This window comes from Apium graveolens, chromosome 10, assembly GCF_009905375.1.
Source record: "Apium graveolens cultivar Ventura chromosome 10, ASM990537v1, whole genome shotgun sequence".
Lineage (NCBI taxonomy): Eukaryota > Viridiplantae > Streptophyta > Magnoliopsida > Apiales > Apiaceae > Apium > Apium graveolens.
The window spans coordinates 77,327,578-77,337,304 of record NC_133656.1 but is presented as its reverse complement, the minus strand read 5'-3'; the positions used below and the strand labels follow the sequence as shown (position 1 = coordinate 77,337,304).

Here is a 9,727-nt window from a genome sequence, read left to right as displayed (position 1 = left end):
CACAAATCAGGTCTGTCATAACGTTACACATATTTCAAACGTACAAGTCTATTATGACACATTTAAATCTGTGACTAATTACAAATATTTTTAATATCAAATTAGGCTTCAAGTTCAAGTTATCATCTGGAAATGATTTCACAACTCAACTTCCAATCACCACCAACAACGACAAAGAAGAAGATGTAATCAGGCAATGAAACGAAGACAGATAAATATGTTACCCGGCGTCATTTTTGTTTAGTCTCTATCGCCATTATGTAACTCAGTCTATTATGCTCCTTTTTGCATTTCTTCTTACTTCGGACAAACGATCTATGTAATCAGTTGATTCTCCTCTTAATGTATTAAAAACCAAACGTCCGGCGAAGCGGGCATCCATGCTAGTTTAATTATTTGTTCTGATTCCAAGTTTATTTTGATCGATTTTAACAATGTATTTTGAAGGTAATTATCTCTGATGACAATTGAAATTTCAATTTGAGTTCATGAGGGGATAGTCCTAATATGGTAGGACATACAGGTATATCAATTGATCTAACTAATTAAATTAAGAAAAATAGGTGGTGCATCCCTACCCCAATATCTTGTAACCATTTCTTTACACTTTCTTTTTTAAGATGTCTCATTCAATTTTACATTTCAGAACTTACAAAAAATAGTTAATGGATGCCACCACTTTCCCAATTTTTCTCCCTTTTCACACTACTTTTACTCCACTATCTCTTTTTTATATATTAAAAATTAATAGGTCTCATCATTTCACTCACTTTTCTTCCTCTTTTTCACTACTTTATACATATTTTTTAGCCTGCATGCCCAAATCAAGCATAAAGAATTGGCCGGGACGGAGGGAGTAATAGATCAACATTTAGCTTCTAAACATCTATATAATTATAGAAACGAATTGCTTCAATAAGCATAACCTCTACTTCATTCTTCAACATTATTGAATCTCTTCTTGTTCTGTTCTTTCTCTCTTGTGTTAATATATGCTACCTGTTAACAATGGCATCTCATTTGTTCCTTAGTTTAGCATTTGTCTCCATCTTCCTGTTTCCTATAATCTATGGCCATTCACCAAATGAAGTAAAGCAAAAGTGTAAGAAAACACCTTACCCTAAACCTTGTGAGTATTTCTTAATTAATAACCCTAATTACGGTATTATCAATAAAGATCGAGATTTTCTCAAAGCATTGATGAACCTTACACTAGACAAGGCCATGCAGGCAGATGAAAATATGAAGAGCCTTGGCCCCAAGTGTCACGATAAGCTCGAAATGGCTGCATTCGATGATTGTCTAAAGCTTTATGATTATATCATCTACAGACTCAAGAAAAATGTTGATCCTAACAAAATGTACAGCCAGTTTGATACTCAAACATGGCTCAGTGCTACTCTAACCGATCTCGAAACATGTCAAGCCGGGTTCATTGAGCTAGGGGTTACGAAAAATGTGCTTCCTTTGATGCATAGTAATGTCTCTTTTTTGGTAGCCAACACTTTAGCTATGAACAAAGGGAAGAAAACTAAACCAACATATAAAATTACATTTCCTACATGGGTTTCACCTGGTGATTCGGAAGCTTCTACAAGCTTCTTCTACTCCAGGTGAGAATGCAGATATCGTGGTGGCTCACGACGGTTCTGGTCAATACAAGACGGTAGCAGCTGGGGTCTCAGCTGCAAAATCGAGATCCGGAAGTGGTAGACTTGTTATATATGTCAAGGCAGATACATATAATGAAAATATAGAAATAAGCTCCAAATATATTATGCTTGTGGGTGATGGCATTGGGAAGACCATTATCACTGGAAGCAGAAGTGTAGGTGGATGTTCCACCACATTCAATTCGGCTACTGTCGGTGAGTTTCTATTAAATCGAAATAAGCAACGATAAGTAGATTAATTAGTCCGTATCAGCAAATTATAAACGTCACCATCAAGACTTCGATTATTACTCATCTAACACTGAGCAAATTATTACGTTAGAATCAAGTGCTAAGAATCTTGTAATGCTCTGTAATGCAGCTGTAGATGGGGACGGTTTTATTTGTCGTGGGATCACCTTCCGGAACATCGCGGGAGCGAAAAACGAGCAGGCAGTTGCTCTGCGTTCGGGCTCAGATCTGTCAGTATTCTATCAGCTTTGAAGCCTACCAAGACAGTCTCTATGTCAATTCTAATAGACAATTTTATAAAGATTGTGACATTTACGGAACGGTAGATTTTATATTCGGAAATGCAGCTGTTGTTTTCCAAAACTGCAACATTAGACCCCAAAAACCCCCAAATGGTACCAACGCTATAACTGCTCAAGGCCGAACTGATCCGAACCAAAATACTGGAATTGTTATTCACAATTCTAGGATTACACCAGCTCAGTAAAAACATATCTGGGAAGACCATGGAAGGAATATTCGCGAACCATAATTATAAAAACATCTATTGATGGATTATTCGTGCGGAAGGCTGGCTACCATGGAGTGGTAGTTTCGCCTTAAAAACATTGTTCTATGCCGAGTATGCAAACACAGGCGCTGGTTCATCGACAGTGAATCGGGTGAACTGGCCTAGTTATCGTGTTTTTACGAGTGCAAGTGAGGCATCTGAATATACAGTTGGGAATTTCATTGCTGGGAACTCGTGGTTGCCTGCTACCAATGTGCCTTTTACCACTGGAGTTTAAGAAAACTTCATAAAGACAAGCTTAATATGTAATAATCATCTGGTGTCAATTGTGCAAGTAATTCTTTGGGAAGTATATATGTAGATTGTAATTCAATTTTGGATAACAAATTAAATTGTTACCTCTATACAATCATGTAATTTATGGACTAGCTAGTTTAAGTTGCATAGATTAATTTTTTTGCTAATCTTGAAAATAGATTGACGTCCTTGGCAGAAATAAAGATTGCAGCTGCATGTCCAATATCTAACTAGGCGGTGATAAATGAGAATTAGCTAGTTAGCAGGGACCATTTGCTAGGCTAGCGCATGTCCTTAAATTCTGTTTTAACTCATGTATTGCCTAGCTACTGGTCCTAGAATACACTTAGCAGATGATAAATTTATCGCTTAGCAGTAGGGATTGTGATGTTGGGAACTCTATCACATAAAAAACATACTTTTTTGCGTTGGTGATTTTCGGAAAAAAATGCGATTACCACTTGAGACTAGCTAATTAAATTTTCTTTATATTACGTAGAGAACTACTTTAGGAGAGGAGAGTCATTTCTTGCCCGTAAAATAGATGCAGACATGAGTTATTGATCAACAAAGTTGTCGGTGAAGTGATCGCGTTCTTGATTTCACACCAATGAGGCCTTAGGAGGTAGAAAACACTATTGGCGCACGCAGTATTGACTTTTTCTCGAACTCTATAGGCGCACATAGTATGAATGACCCGTGCACTCTGGACTTCTCTTGCCCCACTATCTCAGATGCTCATGCCTGTATGTTTGAACAACCGGTCACTTACGACCTAGTTCAGTCCACTGTAAAATCTATGAAACTTAACAAAGCTCCGGGTCCAGACGGATTTACTGTTTAATTGTTTCTTGAAGTAGGGGACATTGTAGGATTGGTTTTTTGTGCAGCACGCACTTCCATCATGAACAGAGGTATTAATTCCACTAGCATTGCTCTCATTCCTAAGGAGCTTACCCCCTCTCGCATGCGTGATTTTTAAACAATTTCACTATGCTCTGTTGCTTACAAATGTATAGGAAAAATCCTTGCTAATAGGCTCAAAATGATTATGCCTCTCATTGTTGACAAATTCCAATCTGCCTTCATCAAGGGTAGCAACATTTCAGATAATGTGCCCATGGCACAAGAGCTTTTCAGGGGATACACTCGAGACACCGGAGCACCTAAGTGTGCTCTTAAATTAGACATCCACAAGGCCTTTGACTCGATTGATTGGAGTTTTTTTAATGCAAGTGATGAGCCGTATGAGTTTTCCTACAACCTTCATAAACTGGATTTTTCAATGCATTTCTACCCCCATGTATTCAATGAAACTGAATATGGAGCTTTGCACAGCTACTTTCCATACAAGAAAGGCCTCCGTCAAGGGACTCAATGTCTCCCTACTTGTACTCTCTAGGCATGAACATGCTCTCTTGCATGCTAGCATAGGCTCCATCATCCTTCATGTTAGGAATATATTATAGATTTGATGATATGCTACAAAACCACCTTAGTACATTTGATTAAGTGTAATTGTAGTTTTCAACGGATAATGTACTCTATCGTCCGTTGAAAGAGTAGCTTATGTTTAAATAAATTTTGGTAGCACATTTCTGCATATTGTAATGCCTTAGAGAACTAGAAGTTGTAGGATTTTCTAAGTCATGTTGACTACTAGATTAATATGCAAAATAGGTTGGCTAATTGTAAATATCAGATGCCCTGTAATCTTGCATAAGTGAAATAGAGTTAACTGCTATGAAGATACTCTCAACGAATGTTCCACAAGGTTTTAACAGATGATCAACTAGAGTTTCAATGGATGACCAACCAGACTCTCAACGGATGATGCAACAAAGTATCAACGGATGATCCAACAGAGTTTCAACGGATGATCAAATTCAAAAAGCAGTTGACAATCACATGGGTTGATTGTATGCAAATGGAATGTGACAGCCTATTAACAAGTTTTAGAGAACAAAGAAGTATTTCCATTTTCATGCTAACTTGAAGATATTCAAAGATGCTGGATGGAGAAATGGAGCAACATGTAATTAGACTAAGACACTTTTGTCTTATTAGTTTGTCTTTTATCATGTAACTTGGTGATATATAAACCAAGAGTAGCAAGTTGAAATTTAAGTATGTAAGCAAGAACTGAGAAATAGAAAAAGCTGTATATGTTAAGAATTTCTCTGTTCTAAGTGTTTTCATACTTGTACGCAGCTGTGTGCATTTTTACATCACAGAGTTCTCATAAATATATATATATATATATATCTCTAGTGGGTAAGTTCAATTGACCAGAAAGTTTTTAATCCTTGTGTTTAATTACTTTGTGTTTGAATACATCTTTATTTTCATTCCTCACTTTTGCATATTCAAACACTGATATAATTAATATTTGTGAAAAGTTCATAAAATCAAAAAGAAACCAAAAATTACATTCAAACCCCATTTTTGTAATTCTAGCTGCTAGATTGTTTGGGATTAACAATTGGTATCAGAGCAAGCTCTTGACACACTAAAAGTTTAAAGATCAAAGCAACTAACAAGATGAGCAGGAAGGATGTTGGAGTAAAGATCCCGTTCTTGGATAAAGACAAGTATCACTATTGGAAGGTGAAAATGCACCTGCATCTTTTCTCTCAAGATGAAAGATATGTTGATTGCATTGAGAAATGCCCTCATTTTCCTAGAAAAGCTGCTACAGATACTGAATGAGCTGTAGGCGATGAGCAAACTGTTCCAAAGCCACAAGCAGAATCGACAGATGAAGACATTGAGCAAGTACGGAAAGACAAGAAGGCTATGAACATTCTGTTCAATGGTCTTGATGGAAATATATTTGACAATATCATCAACTGCAAGACTGCTAAAGATATATGGGATACAATTCAAATTATATGTGATAGAACTGAACAAGTGAGGGATAACAAAATGCAACTTCTAATTCAGCAGTATGAGCACTTTATTGTGAAGACAGTGAATCTCTAAGTGACATCTTTAGTAGATTTCAAAAACTACTAAATGCACTAAAACTGCATGGAAGAGTCTATCAAACAAAAGATTCAAATTTAAAATTCCTTAGATCTCTACCAAAAGAGTGGAATCCTATGACTGTCTCTCTCAAAAATTCTCAAGATTACAAGGAATTTACTTTAGAGAGACTGTATGGAATTCTAAAAACTTATGAGTTTGAAATAAAACAAGATGAGCCAATAGAGAAAGGAAGAAAGAAGGGAGGATCTATAGCTTTGGTAGCTGAACAAGAGAGAGTGAAAGAGATGAAGGTTGGAGCTGTGGAATCTGCACCAAACTCCAGGGTTTGTGAAGACAAAGGAAAAGGGCTAGTGGCTGAGCATGAAGACCATCTCAGTCAGGATGAAATGGAAGACATATATGAACATCTAGCTTTCCTATCAAGAAGGTTTGTCAAGCTCAAATTCAAAAAGAATTTTGGAGCAGCCAAGCCAAATAGAAACATGGTGGATAAATCCAAATTCAAATGTTTCAAATGTGGCTTGAGTGGTCATTTTGCAAGTGAATGCGGAAAGCCTGATTCTGAAAGAAAGAAGTTTGAGCCTGTGGATTACAAAAAGAAATACTTTAAATTGCTCAAACAAAAGGAAAGGGTTATCTTGACTCAAGATAATGACTAAGCAGCTGATGGGGTAGATGAAGATGAAGAAACAAGCTATGTCAATCTAGCTCTAATGTCCAAATCCGATGAAGCATAAGTTATTTCTTCGAGCAATCAAGTAATCACTATTACTCTAGCATACCTTTCTAAAGATGAGTGTAACGATGCTATAAATGACATGTCTACAGAATTATATCACTTGCGTGTTACACTCAAATCTCTCACTAAGGAAAATACAAAAATTAAAGAAAATAATTTAATTTTAAATGAAAGAAATTCTGTATTAGAAACTCAATTTGTTAAGTTTGAGAAACTGAAAATAGAATGTAGAATTGCTAAGGAAGAACTAACTGAATCTTTAAAGAAAGATGAGATTTTAAGAAAGTAACTTGAACGAGAACATGAGGTAATTAAGGCTTGAAAATCATCTAGAGATGTCCATACTCAAATTACCAAAGTTCAAGGTATGAAGTCATTCTGTGAGGAAGCCTGGAAAAAGAGTAAAGAGAAACTGGATCCTAGTTTGGTAGAAGGACTTTCAACGAATGTGGATTCAACATATAATGAAGATTCTCCATCGAAAGATAAAAAGATTTATCCGTCGAAAGACAAAGAACCACATCCGTCGAGTGAAAGAAAGCCAGTTAGCAAAGTCAAGCTAGCTAAGTTAAATGAAAAGTATGGATCAGTTTCCAAGAAATTTGTTACGAGAGAAATAAGTCAAGTCAAGGGAAATAAGAGAGCTAATGTAGGATATCTGTCAATTAAGCAATTGAATGACATATTGGAGAAAATTGAGGTTAAAGCAGACTCAAAAAGGAAAAATAATATAAATGAAAAAGTGTGTATTAACAAACATAACAACTACACACCTGACAAATATGTTCCTTAAAAAATCTGTGTTAAGTATGGCAGTGTTAATCTGTTGAGTGGAATTTATGACACTTTATAATACTCTAATAAGCTTTGAATTTATGCGTTTGTACTCAGGTTGTTAAGTGTTTTAACGTGTTTTCTAGTGTTTTTGCATTTCAGGCATTAATCTGTGAATCAGGTGAATTAGCATTATTTTTGTGCTAATATAGTGTCTAGGTGGTGTTGGAATAAAATCTCTCGTAGTCCGGCTCGAGGCTTCAAGAAAAGGAAAAATGGAGAAAATAATTTCTGGTAGAAGCCCAGCGCGCCCGTGCCGTGTCGGGATGACAGATTCATGTTTCTACTTGGTTTCTGAGAGAAAGAATTCTACACTGCATGGGGATGCTATATAAACATCTTTAGGTAGTTTTTAATAAGATATCAAGATATATCAAGCTAGAGACATATCAAGGAGAGTCGTGAGAAGACCGTTTTAGCATGATTCAATGAAGACGAAGAAGATCTTGTTTTACTTGTGAATCTTTATTTTAAGTTGTATTTGGATGCTAATTTTCTTACTTGTGAACCTTACTCTTGTTTCGTACTTGGTTTTATTTATTCATTATAAAGACTACATTTGTTATATCATGTTTTCATCGGAACCCATATTGATGATGAGTCCGATTTATGGGCTAATCGTTATCATGGGGTTCTAGCGGATTAATTTATGGATTTCTTTAGTTAAATTGTTCGATGCCTTAGTATACGGTGATTGTATGATATCCTAGTATTGGTTGTGCGTATTCGTCTTATGAGCGTCGCGAACTTATAAGATAGTGTGTTAATTCTTAATAAAGCGAAAGTGAATTTAAGGATTTAGAACTTGCCATGCTAGCATAGGTTCATGTATTTGTTATGCATGATGCGTAGGTAATTTTAACCATCTTCCTTGCCCTGTGTAATCAAGATAGATAACTTGTGTTTAAACCGTTATGTTGTCAAATTCTATAGAGATATAGGGTCTCAATATAATTGGTGTCTATTCAGCTTCTATCTCTTTTGTGGATGTCTGGTAGTATGGTACTCGTGTAACGAAAGTTGGCGTTTATCAGTTTCGTGTTATCTGATTAGTGTCATCACCATTGCATGCTAAGGTTAAGAACAATAAGGCTATTGAATGAAGTATATAATGTAGTTAGAATCCCGTTTGTCATATATATTAATTCAGTCAATATTAATCTCATAGCTATAATTATTAGTTTAAATCTTAGCTATAAACAATCTCAAATTGTTATCGTCTTAGCATTGAATAATAATCATACATATGTTGCTTAAATGCGTGAATTAATTAGTTAACCAATACAGTCTCTGTGGGAACGAACTAGAAAAGATTCTATACTACTTGCGAATTTATATACTTGCGTGTATTATTAGCGCGTGTTTAGCGACTAACATAATCACTTGCCTGTTAATTGCAAATCTGTTATGCCTGCATCCATGTCTGCACCCCCCTCATTTCCCAACATGCCTACATTGCCTTTGAATGTTATTACTGTTATGCTTGCACAGAATCTGAGTGCACAATTTGCTAATATGCCATTTGCACAAAATCTTAACTATGTTGCATTTAACATGTCTCAATGCCATTTAACATGCCTTATTGGAATAACATGTTTGCACAAAATATATCATTTCATGTTAACCAACCTGTGCATGATAATTCTGCAAATATGAATGATTTTCAAAGCCCTAATCTAATGACTAAGGTTGAATCTCAGTCACCTAAGTCAAATGAGGAAAAGCCTAAGAAACCTAAAAAGAACGCTAACAAAGCAGGTCCCAAGGAGACTTGGGTACCAAAATTAACTTGATTTGGTTTTGATGTGTGCTGGGAAATAAAAAGAATCTTTGGTACTTGGATAGTGATTGCTCAAGGAACATGACTGGAGATTCTACCCTGCTCATTGAGTTCAAGGAGAGAGCTGGCCCAAGTAATACTTCTGGAGATGACAGAAGAGGGTATACTGTGGGATATGACTTGATTTCTAAAGACAATGTCTTCATTGAATAAGTTGCTCTAGTGGATGGACTCAAACATAATCTTTTGAGTATCAGCCAGCTTTGTGATAAGGGCAACTCAGTAACATTCAACTCAGAAGCCTGTGTTGTTATAGACAAGAAGAACAACAAAGTGGTTCTCACTAGAGTGAGAAAAGGAAATGTGTATCTAGCTGACTTTAACTCATCAAGTGCAAATACTATTACTTGTCTTTTCAGCAAAGCAAGTCAAGATGAAAGTTGGCTATGACACAAGAAACTGTCAAATCTGAACTTCAAGACTATGAATGAATTAATCAGGAAAGATCTTGTAAGAGGCATTCCTCAAGTTGAGTTCTCAAAGGATGGACTATGTGATGCCTAGAAAAAAGGAAAGCAAATCAAGGCATCCACTACACCATATATAAGCTATTGCAAGCCCAACATGCATTTGTATTGCATAAAGTGTTACTATAGATAAAAAGCTTGGTAATC

At 35.9% G+C, this 9,727-nt stretch overlaps 1 pseudogene; it reads left to right on the top strand.

Annotated features, from left to right (window-relative positions):
- The first annotated feature begins 954 nt into the window (after positions 1-954).
- On the top strand, positions 955-2,951 carry LOC141693105 (putative pectinesterase/pectinesterase inhibitor 17; annotated as a pseudogene).
- Positions 2,952-9,727: the final 6,776 nt, after the last annotated feature.